General features: G+C 46.6%; 1 long non-coding RNA gene across 1 annotated transcript; it reads left to right on the top strand.

Moving 5' to 3' along the window:
- The first annotated feature begins 565 nt into the window (after positions 1-565).
- LOC120858218 lies at positions 566-17,528 on the top strand. Its single transcript, XR_005719807.1, has 2 exons — positions 566-1,159; positions 17,125-17,528. It is a non-coding gene; the product is annotated as an uncharacterized LOC120858218 (long non-coding RNA).
- The last annotated feature ends 2,419 nt before the right edge of the window (positions 17,529-19,947 follow it).

Genomic DNA, 19,947 nt, shown 5'->3' with positions numbered 1-19,947 from the left:
ATGTTGTTCCCTCTGCCTGGGACGTGTGTCCCCACCATTTTCTCACGGCCGACTTTTCCTCAAAATCCAGACCAGTGACTTTCAAACCCTTTTAACTGAGACTTGCAGGAAGAAATGCATTTAATATCTTAACCCATTTACATTATCTCAATAAAAAGAGATATAACTACAACATTACACAAAGCAATATTTCCTAAATGTGATGTTTTAAATTCCTCTACCCTATTTCACTAAAAAACTCATTAAGGTCCCAGCTACTAAATAGACTTCATGACCCACCAACAGGTTGCCACTCAGTTTGAAAAACACTGTTTTTGATTCTGGCTTAAAATCCCTTTCTTAGTGGGGAAGAGAGTGTTGGTGGGTTTAAGAAGGGTTGGGAACAAACTTGCTCTCTTTGAAGAGAATTAGGTATGAGTAAGATATTCCCTGGTGGCTCAGATGGTAAAGAATCTGCTTGCAGTGCAGGAGACCTGGCTTTGTTTCCTGGGTCGGGAAGATCTCCTGGAGAAGGGATGGCTACCCACTCCAGTACTCTTGCCTAGAGAATTCCATGGACAGAAAAGCCTGGTGGGCTACAGTTCATGGGGTCGCTAACAGTCGGACACAACTGAAGCAACTTAGCATGCAAGCACGTTAATCATAAACTCAGCACCTAGCACTGGGCCTGGCATGTTACAGGTGCTCAGTCAATGTTTGTCAAGCGGATAATGAGCAAGTCCACCAGTTCTGGTCCCCTCACCCTCACCCCAGCCCACTTACACCCTGCCCAGAACCCTCTGTGTTTCAGCCACATGACCATCTTCAGGGACCTGATCAGAAGAGAAGCTGATTCTCAGAGCTTGGGCAGAGAGAGGGAGGCATGCATTTGTGCACTCGTGCGTGGAATAGGAGTTGGAAGCAAGCGTGTGCTCATTTGCAAAGGATCAGGCATGAGTAGGGACTTGGGGCAGGGAGACCTTTCTAATAACAACTCTGCCTTGTGAAGTAGTGAGTTCCCGGACTCTTGGAGGATCCAATGAAGGCTGAGCAAACCCTGGGGAAGCTATGGCAGGAGTTTGTGCACCAGGATGAGGGCCAGGCAAGTGGACAAGTGGGGCCGCTACAGCTCTACAGCATGGAGAAGCCCGGCATGAAGGTTAATAAAGCTTCTGCGCAGGTGGGCAATGGGGAACCATTGTGGGTGCTAGCAGAAGGGGAGACAGGCCAGCAGCAGGACATACTGCTCCCCTCGTGACTGAACTCCTTCCAGTCCCTGGCCTCCTGTCCCATCACATCTGGGGAAGGCTAGCCAGTGTGGAAGCCCCAAGGGAGCCTTGGCAGCACCCTCCCTGGGGGAGGGGGAGTCCTCCCTGCACGGCAGGAAGGCAGAGGGGGAAGTATGTGCCAGCTGACCCAGGAGAGCTGGTGTCTCTGCCCTACAGGGAGAGACAGGAGCTGTGAGTGCCAGGGTCAGGCTATGCCGGGGTCATTACCCGATCAGGGAGTGGTAATGAGTTGAAAAGGCTATGGGCAATGCCCCACGACCTTGCTTGCAAAGGTCACCCAAACCTGTTTGACTCCCCACTCGCAGCCACAGCTGAGCCACCCTGGCTGCACAGTGCCTGCCTCCAGCATCTGTGGCTCCAGTGATTGGTTCACCAGCAGGACCCTGATCAGGCTCTGGGCAGGGCCCCTCTCCATTCCCCCCCAACATGCCATCATGGCCGGCTTCCTCCTACCCTGGTGCTACACCCCCTCATGCCCCTCCCAAGCCTCTGTCAGCCTCATGCCTCTCCTTGAGGCCGGCCCTGCCCATCTGATGTGTGAGGCACCAAGCTAGGCTCACATGGCTTTTCCCAACCAGTCATCTTGGCCATGTGGGCAAGTGGGCACCAACCTCATGTATGGATGAGGCTAAGGGAGACTCAAGGACCTTAAACTGACTGCCACTTCTGCTGCCCCCCTCCCCAGAGTGCTGCCTCACCTTGGGGACATCACGGATCATGGCGTCCTGGCTAAAACTCTGAGGACAGGAACTGTATCAAATTTACCCTTGCAGTCCTAATGCTTAATACGTGACTGGCATGGTGTAGACACTCTTTAAAATGTTTGGGGAATGAATTGTTTGCTCAAGGTCAAACAGCTAGGAAGTAGCTAAGCCATAATTCAAACTCAAATCTTCCTCCATCCCAACCCAGTCTCCCACACCCTTCATCTTCCTCCAGGAAGCCTTCCCAGACTTACTCAGTCATGGCAGCTTCCCACCCCACTCCCCAGAATCCTGGGTGTTTGCCTCATCTTCCTTCTCCCTGTTCTCCCTGAAGGCAGGGTCCTGGGATAGCTTCTCAGCTTGGTTCTGATCCCCCAGCTCTGCCCCCCAGAACTCAAGAAGACCTCTGTGAATGCAGGACGTCCAGCCTGGGGATGGGGAGGGCTCAGGAGAGGAAGACATCTTCAAGCCTGTGGGCCCAGCCACCTGCCTCATGATCCCTGCTCATCCAACCACAATTCCGCCTGGTACTGGGCCTGCCGACTCCTCGTGAGAGTTGACCCGGGCCTTGGTATTCTCCCAGGGTGGGTCCAGGTAGGGCAGGTAATCCTCTGCTCATTTTGCTGCAATTCAATATCAGCCTCCAATTTGCACGCTCTGCTGCCGTCCTTCCCTCCTCCCTCTGGCCTCAGCTGGGGGAAGGGAGAACACAGGGCTCTCTAGGGCGCTTCTGAGGGACCCCTGGACATCCTTCCAGCTGACCACAGCCCCGAGCCTACTCTGGGCTGAGCGTCAGTCTTGGGATGGAGGGACCACTGTCCCCACCAAAGGAGCAAGACCTGGTGTCTAGCAGCCCAGGGTGGATTCTGGGTCTACCTCGTAGGAATCCAAAGCCACTCAGGCTCTCCAAGCTTCCGGGTGAATAGTTGTATAAAAGTCCCTGGACATGGTGAGTGTTCAAAAATACTAGCCAAGGTCTTCCTAGGGGCTAAGGGTTGGTGGCTTTGGAGAGTCCTGTTCTCACCCAACCACCCACCTTGGGCGGCAACATGGGCCTGTCCTCCCTGGTTCTAGCTGATGAATGTCTGTTTTCTTGGGATTTTAGAGCCCTTGAAGGAGTTCATTGTATTTGTTTATTCATGCAACAAATAGTTATTGAGCACCAGTCATGTGCCAAGCACTGTTTTAGGCTTTGAGGTACGTCAGGGAAAAAAACAGATGGAGATCCTTGACCTGGCAGGACTGCCTGAGTAGGCAGTTAGTGAGATAGTGCCTCTCCGCCTATTCACCTCCACTTCAAACAACCTGAAAAGAGATGAAAAGAAGTTGTCAGAATTGGAAAATAATAGTGTTTACTCTCCCATATCACTATCACCCCTGTCTTACTACCATAGCTTGAATTTAAGTCATGTCAGATGAATGTAATAAAAAGTGTGTGTTGTTCCTCAAAAAGTTAAACACAGATTTAGCATATGACCCAAAGTTCCACTCTTGGTTATGGACCCAAAGGAGCTGAAGTCAGATGTTCAAACACAAACTTGTACGCACATGTTCATAGCAACATGATCCACAATAGCCAAAAGGTGGAAACAACCCAAATGGTCATCAAGAAATGAATGGATAGACAAAATGCATATCCATACAATAGAATATGATTCAGCCATAGCAAGGAATGAAGTGCTCACACATGCTGCAACATGGATGAACCCCGTACATTGTACACTGAGTGAAAGAAGGCAGGCCCAAAAGGCCACAGATTACGTCACTCCATCTGTAAGAAATGTCGAGAGTAGGCAAATCCAGAGAAACAGAAAGTAGATGAGGGGTTCCCAGGTTGTAGGGTTGGGGGAAAGAAGAATGGGGAGTGGCTGCTTAATGGGTACAGGGTTTCCTTTCAGGGTGATGAAATGTTCTGGAACAAGAGTGGTGGTGGTTACACAACATCGTGGATTTACTAAACGCTGTCAGTTGTACATCTGAGAGAGTCGAATGGTGCATTTTGTGTTACGTTGTTTTATGATTAAACAGCCCAAAATATCTTCTGTGCAGGGCTTCCTATCCCATGCATTGCCTCTGCGTTCCCCCAGGGCCTTTGCACATGCTGGTCCTTCTACCTGGGCTGCTCCCTTTCCTCTTCTTCTAGTTAACACATCTATATCCTTCAGATCTCAGCTTCGCCATCACTTCCTTAGGGAGGACCAAGCCCTGCTATTACATACTTGAGAACTGTGTCCCACCCTAATGAAGCACTTGTCTTGGTCATAATCGTGCCATTTATCTGATGAATGTCTCCCTCACCAAACTGCTAGTTCCTGGAGAGAGGGGAGAACCTGTGTGTTTTGGGGCCTGGCTGTATCCCTAGGGCCTAGTTCAGTGCCTGGTACACTGTAGATGCTCAATAAATATTGACTGAGTGCACAAATGAATACATATCCCTAAGTGAATTCTGGTAGAGTCACTATCTCCAGCAACCCCATCTCAGATGGTTTCCCCAACACTGCCACTACCGAGCCTTCTTAGCCACCATGACACCTCATCCTAATTGCCACGTGACAGGGTGGCAGGATGAGGAGGAGTAGTCAAACTCCCAGGCAGCCCAGGAGCTGAGACAGAGTCAGTCAACAAGGGTGAAGTTCAGATCAATTACTAGCATTGGGATGAGAGAGGTGAGGTGCCAAGCGGGACAACTGCCTGAGTTGGAAGCATAAATGTGAGTCAAGTCAATAGTGCACAGGATGGGCTTTCCAAAAAATGCATATTGAACAAATTCCTGAATGAATAATGTGCCAACCCTTGCAAGGTAGGAGCCTGGTGCATCATTGCAGAATGATGAATTCTGGAAATATTAAAAAGAAGCCCCAAGGGGACTTGGTGGGTGCTGGAATGAGGGCGTGAGGGAGGGAGGTGTACAGAGTGACTTGGGGTGTGTACTTGCACCCTGCTGCCCTTTCCCAAGATGCGGAGAACCAAGGAGAAGCAGGTTGGGGAGAAATGAGATGGGATGTGATGTTTTGATATTGAGGTGCTTCTGGGATGGTTAAGGGAAGGTTCTGGAAGAAGGACAGAGGCAGAGGCAGTGGGAAGACTGAAGGGGAAGTGAGGCAGGAGGGGAGGACAGAGGGGGTCTCCATGATTATGGGAAGAGTGGGGGGAAGATGCACAACTGGAGAGAGGGACAAGGAAGGGGATGACAGGGACCTCCACACTCAAAGAGGAGGGAAGAGCTGGGCCCGAAGCCCCAGGCTGGTCCGAGTCAGAGAGGGGAGGAAGGTGCAGTCTGCATGATGTTGCTGCATGAAGCTGGGATGGCGAGAAATCGAGGGGACTCCCATCTTGGGGTCTTTGCTTTCTTTGTGAAAGAGGGGGAAGGTCTGAATCAGGAGCCTGGGGGAGGTGGAGCAGGTTTGAAAGAGCTGCAGTGGAAAGAAGACAGGGCTGGTGCGGGCAGTGGACAGGGCCTCTCTGAGGCAAGAGGCCCCGGTCTCCATGGCGGCCCACTGTTTACAGTAGGTGCGGCAGCCCAGGGTGGCAGCCCGCTCCACCAGCCCAGCAGGTGCCCAGTGGGTGCAACGGGCAGCTGGGGTGAGGCCCTGGGCCAGGCAGTCAAGAAGGAGTTATCAAAAGCACAGAGGGCCATAGGCAGCAAGTGGTCCATTCAGTTCAAGCTTTGAGAAGTGCGAGTATTTTAGCAAAGACAGGCTCCAGGGTGTGGCTGTGGTAGGGACTGATGGAAATGGAGAAGGCCTTTGGAACTGAACAGCTTCATGACCAGAACAGATATGGACATCCTCACAGGAGAGAGGAGCTGGGCTTCCAGAGGTGGAAGGGATAATGACAATGCTGAGGAAATAGGAAGGCTTGTCAGAGGATTCTGGGAAGGCTGAAGAGGGAGTGAGGGAAGGCTGGAGACCACATGGACCCATAGCTCGAACGGCAAGGCTGGACACAAGGTTTCCAGAACAATGCCCTCTAACCCCCGTGCTGCATGGGGGCAGGGGTGGGGCGACGCATGCCTCTCAGGAGGGGTCAGCTGCTTGTGGGGGGGGCGCATTGCTATGGACTCTAGCCCCTCATCTCTGGCCCATAGACACTCTTCATTCAGGCCTTCAGTGTCTCTTGCAGAAATCTCCAGAGTGGATAAGAGATGTCCTCTCTGCCCCAGGGTCCTCTCCCTCTCCAGGCCCATCAGTTCCCCAGGAGAACTGCAGGATCAACCCCAAGCCCCTGGTGGCTCTGATCTGCTCTCTCACCCCACAGCCACACTTGGGAGCACTTGCACTTCCTTGAACACCTCTTGCCTCTAGGCTGTGCGCAGGTGGCTTCTTCCTCCTGGGAGACCTTCTCCACCCTCCTGGCTGGCTTCTGGCCCCGGCCTACTCTTCCTCCAAGACGCCTTTCCCGATGACCCAAGACTGCCCCTCCTGGGCGTTCCTAGAGTACTCCAGACTTTCCTTATACCAGAGCTGTCACAACATGGTGTTGTCTCTGCTCTGGCCTGCCTTGCTTACCATGGATGGTACAAGAGCTGGTCTTGGGTCTCCAGCACCTGGCCCAGTATGGAAGCTCACTAAACACATGTGGAATGAATAGGCTAGTTGGTTCCTTCCTTTTTTCTTTTATATTGGGGTATAGTTGATTCACAATGTCATCTTAGTTTCAGGTCTACAGCAAAATGGTTCAGTTACACATTTACTTGTATATATCCTTTTTCAGATTCTTTTCCCATTTAAGTTGTTTCATAATATTGGGTAGAGTTCTTGTTCTATACAGTAGGTCCTTGTTGGTTATCCATTTTAAATATAGTAACATGTACATAGTGTAAGTTGCTCAGTCATGTCCAACTCTGTGATCCCATGGACTGTGTCTGGTCATAGCAAACACCCTCTCCAAGAAACACAAGAGAAGACACTACACATGGAAAATCACCAGATGGTCACTACCGAAATCAAATTGATTATATTCTTTGTAGCCAAAGATGGAGAAGCTCTATACAGTCAGCAAAAACATGACTGGGAGCTGACTGTGGCTCAGATCATGAACTCATTATTGCCAAATTCAGACTTAAATTGAAGAGAGTAGGGAAAATCACTAGACCATTCAGGTATGACCTAAATCAAATCCCTTACAATTACACAGTGGAGACAAATAGATTCGAGGGATTAGATCTGATAGAGTGCCTAAAGAACTATGGATGGAGGTTCGTGACATTGTACAGGAGGCAGTGATCAAGACCATCCCCAAGAAAAAGAAATGCAAAAAGGCAAAACGGTTGTCTGAGGAGGCCTTGCAAATAGCTGAGAAAAGAAGAGAAGTGAAAGGCAAAGGAGAAAAGGAAATATATACCTATCTGAATGCAGACTTCCAAAGAATAGCAAGAAGAGATAAGAAACCCTTCCTCAGTGATCAGTGCAAAGAAATAGAGGAAAACAATAGAATGGGAAAGACTAGAGATTTTTTCAGGAAAATAAGAGATACCAAGGGAATATTTCGTGCAAAGATGGGCTCAATAAAGGACAGAAATGGTGTGGACCTAACAGAAGCAGAAGATATTGAGAAGAGGTGACAAGAATACACAGAAGAACTATACAAAAAAGATCTTCATGACCCAGATAATCATGATGGTGTGATCACTCACCTAGAGCCAGACATCCAGGAATGTGAAGTCAAGTGGGCCTTAGAAAGCATCACTACGAACAAAGCTAGTGGAGGTGATGGAATTCCAGTTGAGCTGTTTCAAATCCTGAAAGATGATGCTGTGAAACTGCTGCACTCAACATGCCAGCAAATTTGGAAAACTCAGCAGTGGCCACAGGACTGGAAAAGGTCAGTTTTCATTCCAATCCCAAAGAAAGGCAATGCCAAAGAATGCTCAAACTACCGCACAATTGCACTCATCTCACAGGCTAGTAAAGTAATGCTCAAAATTCTCGAGGCCAGGCTTCAGCAGTACGTGAACTATGAACTTCCAGATGTTCAAGCTAGATTTAGAAAAGGCAGAGGAACCAGAGATCAAATTGCCAACATCCGCTAAATCATTGAAAAAGCAAGAGAGTTCTAGAAAAACATCTATTTCTGCTTTATTGACTATGCCAAAGCCTTTGACTGTGTGGATCACAATAAACTGTGGAAAATTCTGAAAGAGATGGGAATACCAGACCACCTGACTTGCCTCTTGAGAAATCTGTATGCAGGTCAAGAAACAACAGTTAGAATTGGACATGGAACAACAAACTGGTTCCAAATCGGGAAAGGAGTGCCTCAAGGCTGTACATTGTCACCCTGCTTATTTAACTTATATGCAGAGTGCATCATGAGAAATGCTGGACTGGATGAAGCACAAGCTGGAATCAAGATTGCTGGGAGAAATATCAATAACCTCAGATATGCAGATGACACCACCCTTATGGCAGAAAGCAAAGAAGAAGTAAAGAGCCTCTTGATGAAAGTGAAAGAGGAGAGTGAAAAAGTTGGCTTAAAGTTCAACATTCAGAAAATGAAGATCATGGCATCTGGTCCCATCACGTCATGGGAAATAGATGGGAAAACAATGGAAACAATGACAGACTTTATTTTTGGGAGTTCCAAGATCACTGCAGATGGTGATTGCAGCCATGAAATTAAAAGATACTTGCTCCTTGGAAGAAAAGCTATGACAAACCTAAAGAGCATATGAAAAAGCAGAGACATCACTTTACCAATAATGGTCTGTCTAGTTAGTTATGGTTTTTCTAGTAGTCATGTATGGATGTGAGAGTTGGACTATAGAGAAAGCTGAGTGCCAAAGAATTTATGCTTTTGAATTGTGGTGTTGGAGAAGACTCTTGAGAGTCCCTTGGACTGCAAGGAGATCCAACCAGTCCATCCTAAAGGAAATCAGTCCTGAATATTCACTAGAAGGACTGATGCTGAAGCTGAAACTCCAATACTTTGGCCACCTGATGCGAAGAACTAACTCACTGGAAAAGACCCTGATGCTGGGAAAGATTGAAGGCAGGAGGAGAAGGGGACAACAGAGGATGAGATGATTGGATGGCATCACCAACTCAATGGATGTGAGTTTGAGTGAACTCTGGGAGTTGGTGATGGACAGGGAGGCCTGGTGTGCTGCGGTCCCTGGGGTCGCAAAGAGTCAGACACAACTGAGCAACTGAACTGAACTGAACTGGACTGTGTCTGCCAGGCTCCTCTGTCCATGGAATCCTCCAGGCAAGAACGCTGGAGTGGGTAGCCATTCTCTTCTCCAGGGGAGCTTCCCGACCCAGGGATCAAACCAGGGTCTCTTGCGTTGCAGGCAGATTCTTTACCATCTGAGCCATGGAGGGAGCCCAGAGTGTATATGTCAGTCCCCAAATTCGTAACTACCTCTTCCCACCTTCGCCTCTGGTGTTCCTAAGTTTGTTTTCTCTGAGTCAGTTTCTGTTTTATATATAGGTTTATTTGCATCTTTTTTTTTTTTAATTCCGAGTAAGCGATATTGGGCTTCCCGGGTGGCACTAGTGATAAAGAATCTGCCTGTCAACGCGGGAGATAAAAGAGTCATGCGTTCGATCCATGGGTTGGGAATATCCCCTGGAAGAGGGCATGGAAATACGCTCTAGTATTCTTGCCTGGAGAATCCCCATGGACAGAGGAGCCTGGTGGGCTACAGTCCATGGGGTCGTACAGAGTCAGACACGACTGAAGCAACTTAGCGCACATGCATGCATGCGTGCACAAGCTTTCTCATAAGATATTTGTCTCTGACTTACTTCACTCACTGTGACAATCTCCAGGTCCATCCATGTTGCTGTGAATGGCATTCTTTCATTCTTTTCAATGGCTGAGTAATATTCCATTGTGCATACGCACCACATCTTCTTTATCCGTTTGTCTGTTGATGGACATTTAGATTGTTTCCTTGTTTTGCCTATTGTGAATAGTGCTGCTATGAACACAGGAGTGTATTATCTTTTTGAATTATGTTTTCCTCCAAGTATATTCCCAGGAGTGGAATTGCTGGATCATTTGGTAGTACTCCAAAAAAACTTTTTTAAAAATGAAAAATGTGTGGAAGCTCAATAAAGACATGTTGAATGAATAGGCTATTTGGTTGGATTGAGCTGGGCTGGAATGCTGCGAGTCCTCTCATTTCAGAGGAATAGTGTGTCATGATATTTTTTTCAGCGACCTTTCTAGGTAGTTTTTTTGGAGTAGAAGGACAAATTCAGGAATGGATCAGAATGATCTGAAAAACTTTTCACAATACCATTGCCAACCTTCCTGGAAGTCATATTGTCCGGATTATGTAGGGCTGAGAATAGGGAAGGGGCAGCACATACACTCTGAGAAAGCTCCCAGGTGTTGTTGACCGCATCTCCCAGCCCTCCGAGACCACTGTTGAAGGCTGAGTTCCAGGCCATATCTGGGGTGATAACCACCCATGGGGTTCAAACCAAGGTGCACTAGACTCTGAAACCACTGCCTTTGATCTCCACACCATGCTGTGCTAACCATGACCCCACCTTCATGAGCTGAGACACCACCAACTACCCTCTCAGGCGTTCACCACCATCACCCTCCCCCACAGTCCCTCACCCGACAGCCATACCTCGGCCAGACCCTCCGCACGGCTTGGTCCCCTCTCTCACCAGCCGTCTGGCTGTGTTACCAGGGCCACACCTTTTCATCCGCTGTCCTAGGGCAGGCTGTGCCTGGGGTACATCTCCTTGGGATTCATCTTTGCCCTAGAGATCAGTGTCCTTGATCATCTTGATCATTGCCATGCTCTGGCTGGCTTCAGGGCCTTTTCTGGGGATTCCCAACTCCAAGATCCATGGAGCATGTATGTACGTTTCTGAGAGAAGGTCCATTACTTTCATTGGATTCTCATGGGATGTTTCCAGGTTTTGAGTATGTGCCTGCTCACCCCTTGGGGGAACTGTTCATCTGTCAACATGCAATTCAGACATAACGGACCCTGGATACTCTCCCACTCCCATCAGAGCATTCCCCAAGCTCCGTATCTTTCCCGGGCTGAGTTTTCCATGGTCTGCCTTCTCCACAACAATGTCACCTCCCTGACGGCCGGGGTCACAATTCTTCACCCTTTGCACCAGTCCGAGGCACGTGCTCAGATGGTTTCCTGTAATCAGACAATCTATCAGGCTGTTTCAGAAAATACTCCTCTTTCAAGAAGCCTACCCAGATGGACTGGCAGGTAAGCACTTCTTTATCCCAAGGTGACATCTTCGGCCTTATCACTCAACTCCCTCTATACCTCAAGGTACAACGGCTTAGCACCTTGTCTTAAAGACAATAAAATGGGACATATGATGAATTAAAGGATTGTTCTACATAGGCCATCTAGTTATCTGGCCCAGGCATGTCCAAATATCCAACCAAGCCTTCTGAGTGTCTTCATATCAGGTTCCAAGCTCTCAGCACATCACCCCTACCCCCTACCTAGTTGCCTTCCTCTCCTTTCCCCAACTCATCACCCTGGAGAATTTCTAGTTCCTTCACCCCTCTAGAGGTGACCCCTTGGGGACTCCACATACTCTCATACTACCCAGAATACAAGCATGTGTGGAGACCATCTCTGCATGGAGACTGTCCAATCTGCCAGGCAACGCCCCTCCCCAGCATACCTCATTCAATGTAACTCTGCCCTTTCCTCCATCACATCCGTGCACGAGTCCCCTTCACCAAGGATCTCTCTGACCAAATTCTTTCCTCCCGACCCTGCTCGCAGCTCTAGATGGATTCTGATTTGTTCCGGGTGTGGTTCTGCCCCCCAGCCACAAGCACAATTCCTTTCCTCCGGTGGACTTCATCCCATCCTTGGTCATGGACAGAAATGGGGACAGAGCTGGAAAATAGAGAGCTCTTGGGGACGCATTGAGGGGAAGGAAGCCCCAGAGCCTGAGCTCTGAGTGGCCAGGTCTGGAGGAGGTGGCTGACACTGAAGGAGGCCACAAGCCATGTTCCTAAAGACAACACTGGGTTCTTTCCCCCGGGTCAGGGGCTGCTGGGAGTTGCAGAGGGCAGTTTCAGGTTTCACAGTGCTCCAGGAATACAAGTTCCACAACAGTTTCCAAATAGCTGCCCTTTCCCAGAGCAACATGAGACAACCGCTGGGCTGGGCAGGGGTCTGCTGGAGTAAAGGGCACAGTAAAGGTTGGGGGCTGAGGGTAGGTTAAGAAGAAAGCCTTCTCAGGGGACTGGTCCACCCTCCACAGCTCTGCAGTCATTCCAGGGGGAAGCCCAGACCCTGGGCTTATCAGAGCTGGAAGGGAAGTTAGGGACTGCCTGTCTTGTCAGTGGTTCCTGGACCCAGGGTCACATGAAGGCTGGGATGTGGGTTTCTCAAGTAATTTGCTCTAATTCAATGGGTGCGTCAGGTTCTGAATATTTCCCTGACCTGAGACTGTGATCAAGTAACTCAGCCATAAACAGCCTCTGCTTATTTCTGGAATTCTACCAACCCTGGTTGGCACACTTGCTATCTGCGGTAGATCTGAGTCTGCTCCATAGGTCTTCTATTAACAAGAAATGGGGAAACAAATTAATCATTACTTACATGTGGTCTACTCAGTCAGCCACATTTCCCAAAGCATGTTCTCCATGGCAGTGGTGGGTGTGGGGACAGATAACAGAAGGTGAGGTTGGTGGGTAAAGGCAGGGAACTGCCTTTCAACCCTGCAGAGGATCCAACTGAGGTTCAGAAAGGAAAAGGCTTTGCAAGGTTGCACAACAAACTGTGAATGGATGTCAAATCTGAACACATGTCCCTGACTCCTCGACCAGGCCACCCACCCTTCTCACCTTTGGATGGACTGCAGAGACCCCCACACATGAGATTTACTCTCTATTACTCAGGAGGACCAGTCTTTCAAACAAACTTCTTGCTTTTTCTTTTCAGATCTTTTTTTTTCCCCTCAAAATTTTATTCTTTTGTAATATCTTTAATATCTTTTTAATCCCTTTAAACATATCTTTAATATTTCCATTTATTTGGTTTTTTGGTTGTGCTGGGTCTTGGTTGCTGCATGTAGGCTAAACTTTGTTGTAGTGTACTGTCTTCTCATGTTGTGAGCACAGGCTCTAGGCATGCAGGCTCAGCAGTTACTGTCGCGTGGGCTTAGTTGCCCCTTGACATGTGGGATCTTCCTGGACCAGAGGTTGAACCCATGTCCCCTGCACTGACAGGCAGACTCTTGTCCACTGCACCACCAAGGAAGCCCCATCTCTTCAGATCTTTGACTAATCTGTTTGTTCAAGTGGAAGTGCCAAGAGAGTCCACACTCTATGAACAAAGTACGAAATCAGACAAAACTGATCTCTGCTGTCACCAGCCAGGACGCTTGTTATCCTTGAGGGAGGTGGTCACTGGGAGGGGAACAGGAGTTCTGGGGTGCTGGTCACATTCTGTCTGTTGATCTAGATTCTGGTTACATGGGTGCCTTCAGTCAGTGAAAATGCATCAGGCTGTACACTAATGCCTTGCATCTTAATACATGCTGGTAATATATCAATTATGAAATTTAAGAGGTATGAGATCAGTAAGTATTTGTCATTGACTGATGAAAGAAAGCACATCGGGGCTGTTTCTAAGCACTTTTAAATATTGTGCTTAGAAACACAAAGCTACACACCCTCAGCAGTCCATAGCACTGTGGAGACTCTCCCTGCTCCCACGGCTCAACCAGGTGGCTTAAGGCCCCAGCAGGGGCAGGTGGAAAAGTTTCTGCATCTTGTAACTATCAAGCTTCATCATGTAACCAAGAACCTCTAGCCTAGTTCCTGCTGGGCCTTCAGGGATTAGTGCCAGAGTCCTCAGTAAGGACCCAGAGGAGAACGTCCAGCCTGGTGACACAGAGGGAGAAGGAAGCGAAGGAAGGCCGGGGATGGCAGACGTTCAGTGCTCTCTGGAGGAGAGGCCAACTGGAACCCAGAGCCTGGTGCGATTCTGGGCTGTGGGTTGACTCAGGTGGGCACGCTGACATCTTTCAGACCGTTTCTGATGGGCCCAGTTCTTGGGAGAAGGATGCGTCTGAGCACACATGTGTGTGTTGGTGCAACATGTGCCTGTGAATACACCTTTGCTCCAGCTGTTCCATCTGCCTGGAACACCTTTCCCACCCTCCTGAAATCCTTTAGTCCATTCTCTATCTGACAGAATCCTAGGCAGTATTCCAGGCTCAGTTCAAAGGTCTAAGGTGGCTTGATGCCTCCCAGGCAGAATGGCTCCTGCCCGGCTGTTCCAGGCCTACTGTGTGACCCAGCACTGGCCCCCTGACTCAGAAGAGTCATGTGTCTGCCGTCTTCATGCCTTGACCGAGAGCAGGGGCTCAACCCCAGATCTCCGCTGGACTGTCTAAGGTTCAAATGTGTGTATGTAGCTCTGGGAGCATATATTAGAATTGATTAGGGATAATCCCTCTAAACAAAGAAAATCATTAACAGATTAATTAAGAGAGCTGTTTGGAGTGCTAATTCAAAGGCTAACGATCTTTTAGTTTAAGCAAAGTCTGATGCTTTGATAAGGCCTGTCATTGTACTATAGTATTGATTGATATTGGGCCTGGCTGTGAAATGCCTAAGTGTGCAATTCACACATAATTCCTCCTCTAATTCAGGCACATTTTTCTCCTGTTGATAAGCCTTATAATGACTATAATGAATTAAGGAAACCTCAGGTGAAACAACACATGACTATACTTGTCAATAGAGGTGTAACTATGAATTTAATGAATGTATTTCCTAAGCCATTCTTTGGTAAGGATGTTTGCCCAGGTTCTGATCAGAATATGAACTATATGAGTGACTCAATAGCATTCATTTATTTAGGTGCTTATTCATTCGTTCATTTAGCATGTACTCAGCCCTACCACAGTCGTAAGCTCCATGCTGGGGGGTGTGGGGAATGTTTTCAGACATAACCCCTGCCTTTGATGAGCTCTTCTTCCAGTGAGATTAGTGATCCCAGAAACATCACGAGAGTACAAGGTGCTGTAAGACAAGTACTAAGAAAATGTTCAGAGGTAGGCAGATCTTGAACGGAGGGTCTGGGAAAAGTTCCCTGAATGAAGTGGCTTTGGGGCTAGAATGAACTGAATATGTAAGATTTTGTTACATGCTGTGCACTGTCACTTGGGCGTGTCTGACTCTTTGCGACCCTGTGGACTGTAGCCCACCAAGTTCTTCTGTCCATTGGATTTCCAGACAAAAATACTGAAGTGGATTGCCATGCCCTCTTCCAGGGGATCTTCCCAACCCAAGGATCGAGCTCTTGTCCCCTGTGACTCCTGCATTGCCGGCAGATTCTTTATCACTGAACCACAGGGAAAGCCCCGGGACGACTGAGTATCTACATGCAAAAGAATGAATTTGGAGCCTTATACCAAGATTAAGTAAAAATGATCAAAGACCTAAATGTAAGAGGTAAACTATAAAGCCATCAGAGTAAAACATAGAGGTAAGCCTCTTTGACTTTGAATTAGATGATGGTTTCTTAGATGTGACATAGAAAGCACAAGCAACCAAAAAAAATAATAATAAATTAGATGTCATCAAAATTAAAAACTTTTGTGCTTCGGAAGACATTATCAAGAAACCAGAAAAACAATTGATATGATGGGAGACAATATTTGCAAATCATGTATCTGATAAACATCTGGTATCCAACGTATATAAAGAGTACTTGGAACTCAACAATAAAAAGACAACCCAATTTAAAAATGGGAAAAGGCTTTGAAGAGATGTTTTCCTAAAAATATGGAGAAAGAGAGAGAGAGAAGAGGTACTTCTCTATAAACATACAGAGAATTGGCCAAAGCATTTGAAAAGGTGCTCAGCATCAGGAAAATGCAAATTAAATCATAATAGGATGCTACTTCACACCCACTGGAATGACTATAATGAAAAACACAGACAACAACAAATGTTGAGAGTGATGTGAAGAAATTGAGATCCTCATATGTAGCCAGTGGGAAGGTAAATAGTTGCAGTTGCTATAGAAAGCAGTATGGTGTTCTCAAAAACATTAAATATGGAATTGCCACATGATCCAACAATCTCACTCCATATCCAAAAGAATGTGAAACAATGACTCAAACAGGAATTATACACCAGCATTCATAGCAACCTTATTCACAATAGCCAATAGCTGGAAACAGCCAAAGTGTCCATCGACAGAGAACTGATAAACACAGTGTGGTCTATCCATACAGTGAAATATTATTCAAACTTGAAAGGAAATTCTGACACGTGCTACAACATGGATGAAACTCGAAGTCAAGATACTAAGTGAAATAAGGCAATTACAAAAGGACACCCATTGTATGATTCCATATATGGAATCAGTATATGAAATATCCTTTCATATATTTCAGTATAGGAAATATCCTGACTAGGCAAATCCACAGAGATAGTAAGTAGATTGTGGTTACCAGGGGCCAGGGAGCGGGAGAATGAGGAGTGACTGCTAATGGGTATGGAATTTCGGGGCTGATGAATTGTTCAGGAATTAGATGGTGATGATGGTAGCAGGACTTTCCTAGTGGCTTAGATGGTAAAGAATCTGCCTGCACTGTAGGACACCTGAGTTCGATCCCTGGATTGGGAAGGTCCCCTGGAGGAGGGCATGGCAATCTGCTCTAGTATTCTTGCCTGGAGAATTCCACAGACAGAGGAACCTGGCAGGCTACAATCCATAGGGTCGCTCAGAGTCAGACACGACTGAGGTGACTTAACACGCAGCTCGATGGTGGTACAGCCTTGTAAATATACTAAAACCACTGAATTGTACACTTTTTTGAAGGATGAATTTTGTGTTATATGAATTGCATGTCAATTTAAAAAGTAGTTTATGCTTATCATAGTAAGTGTAGAAACAAGTATTTTTAAAAAGAAGAAAAAGCATTCTCCAGACTCTTACCGGGAGGCTGTCACAGGCTGGGGACCCATGAGCAAAAAAGGGTAGGGTGAGGGTAGCCAGTGTCCAGGGTGACTGGCACAGACCTGCAGAGTGCCTGAATGCCAGGTTAGACCAGGAGGAGCCATGAAGAGTTCTGGGGAAACCAGACTGGCAATTAGGAGACTGAATACGAAGCAGTCTCCATTAATGGTCACCATCCTACCAAATGCTGAAGATGCATTCATTTCATTTACAGCAGACTTGCACGTGTCCACAAGGCGCACGCACAGTAAGCAGCGAATGAGGACCGCAGGATTACTGACAACGGAAAGCAGATGGAAGCCACACGCACGTCCAGAGATAGTGTCTGTGCAGTTGTGGAAGAGAATGTCACGTGGAAGATGTTCAAGATACTTTCAGTGAAAGAAAAAAAAAGCTCTGATGAGAAGAACTTGATTTTGTTTTTAAAAAAGTTACTCATAACCCTCCTCTTTACATATGAGTGGAGATAGGCTAAAATGTTAATGGTAGTTACCTGCTTGGTGGCTTTCTTAGTCTTGTGTTTTCTGTTTAAAAAATATTTTCCTATGATAAACATGTATTACTTATTTAAAAGAATAAGGATAAACATTAATTGTCATTAAATGGTAGAGAGAAAAATTCTATTTTGCCAATTTTCTGATGATTCATGGGAGAATCCAGGGAATGCAGGGGCAGCAGAAGGTAACATCAATGGGTTAACTAATGATTCAAAAGCGATTTACCTTTTACTGTCAACAAGAGGGCAGAGTGAGGGGCGGGGGTGGGAGATAAAGGCATCGGATCTGATTCTCAGTGTTCACCAGTTGAAGGAGCCAGGCGGTTCCACATTGCCAGTGGACAGAAGGTCTAGCCCTTCAGCCACTGGAAAGAACGACAGTTCGTGGTTTCATTCCTTTGTTCATTCATTCACTTTTTGGGTGAGCATCTGCTGTGTGTTAGGTCCAGAGGGCAGTTCTAGAATTCATCTGAGACACAATCCTTGGCCTCTCAAAGCTAGGAGCTGATTTATTCAATATAATAAGTCTATCTGCCCATACTGAAATTGCCTGCCTGGTAGAGTTAAACATTTATTTACATATTTATTTTGGCTGCATTGGGTCTTGATTGTGGCCTGAGGGCTTTCTCCAGCTGAGGTGCACAGGCTTAGCTGCCTCAAGACATGTGTGATATTAGTTCTCTGACCAGGGGTCAAACTCACGTTCCCTGCGTTGGAAGGCAGATTCTTAACCGCTGGACCACCAGGGAAGTCCCCAGAGTGAATAAACAAGTATCGAAAGCTTCCTTTCTGTCAGGTGCTAAGTGCTCTAGGTGGATAATCCCACTGACACCTCTCCCCCACAAGGTAGTTACTGGTGGTGTTACTCCCTTTTATAGATCCTGAAAGTGAGCCCTCAGCAGTTAACAAGCTGCCCGTTGGAAGTGGTGGACCTTCTACTTCAGGAGAAACGTCATCCCAGCTCACAGAGTTAACCTGCCTTATCGAAAGCACACAGAACAGCAGTCTTGGTCGGCACAGCCGTGAGGCGAGTGGTCGCCTTGAGGATGCTGAGTGAGCGTCTGCTCCGGGCCAGGCACTGCGCTGGGAACGCCATGGGGGCTCAGGCAGGACTTGCCTTCAAAGAATGTCTAGAACTGAAGCAGAAGCATGGACAAATCTGGTCCCCATGCCACAGAAGAGGAAACGAAACCTCTGAGAGCGTGAGAGGCATTTCTGAGTTTTGCACACAACAAGGCACGTATTGATAGAAGCAGGTCCACTTTCTTGCTTCTCTTCACATTCCAGCCTGTGACTCTGCATAGATTCGTGAATTAGTGCAGTATTCATACAAGTTGAACAAAGCAGTTGAGGAATCTTTTGTAAGACTAATTCTTAAAACTCTTATTTGTATATTCATAGGTCAGGCATAATGTGGAGGGAGCATGATACCATCTCTTTACATTGTTCTACCCCGAAGCAATTCTCAAAATGTGGCCCAAAGACAAGAATTCTCTGATGGGCTGGTGGTTAGGACTCCGTGCTCTCACTGCTGAGGGTCTGGGTTCAATGCCTGCTCAGGGAATTAAGATCCCACAAAACTTAGACATCATTTCCTCTTCTCATGTTAATTCTCTTGTGAGTGTACAGTGTTTCTCAGAGGCTGCTTGGTGTGGATGTCATCACCATTCTGACAGCTAAGAGAACATGTGCTAGTGTGTCGTGTTTTAAAAGTTATCAGTTTAATTTCCAGTATGACAATTGTCAATAGCTTCACTTTACACAAACAAGAGCTCTTTGGAACCCTCAATAATTTTTAAGAGTGTAAAGGAGTTCTGACATAAAAATGTTTAAGAAATGGTATTTTATAGATAGTGCTTTAAGAAGTTTTCAAGATATAAGGGATAGCAGTTTATATCATGAAATGAAAACATTTGTTATTTTTTTGTGTGGCAGTGGTAATGTATCATATGCCATCCCATTATTTTGCTTGCACATGATACATAAAATTTGTGCTTTCATTCTGAATCCAAGTAATGCTTAGAGAATAATTTCCAGCCTTATGAAGTTTCTCCAGACTGAAGTTAATAAAAAACTAACAACTACAACAACTCAAGGAATGTTGTCTAATTTGGCATGACTGTCAAATTGATAGTATTCTATGTGTCAGGTGTACAACACAATGAAACACAATTTTTAAAGTTTATACTACATTTGTAGCTATGAGAGTCTCTATTATAACCACATAATTGGTGATTTTCCTGCGACAAATGCAAGAAAAACAAATTTTACTGAAAGAACGTGTAATCATTTATGAACAATGTATAATTAGGTATACATTTATTACTCAACCAAGCATTGCCAGCCCATCACTAGTACACTCAGACAAGCGCAATAAAAAGTTTAGTCTTTTGACATTTTGTCAAGTTTTAGCCAAGTAATAACCATAGCTTCACCCATTTACAAACTATGGTAATTATGGAAGTATATCCTCGAGGTAGGTAATAGAATGTATTTTATTTGAAGCTTATGTGTGCTTGCTCAGTCATGTCCGACTCTTTA

This window comes from Oryx dammah, unplaced genomic scaffold (assembly GCF_014754425.2).
Source record: "Oryx dammah isolate SB20612 unplaced genomic scaffold, SCBI_Odam_1.1 HiC_scaffold_29, whole genome shotgun sequence".
In the NCBI taxonomy this organism is placed as follows: domain Eukaryota; kingdom Metazoa; phylum Chordata; class Mammalia; order Artiodactyla; family Bovidae; genus Oryx; species Oryx dammah.
The sequence above is the reverse complement of the archived record's forward strand: the minus strand, read 5'-3'. Positions and strand labels throughout refer to the sequence as shown.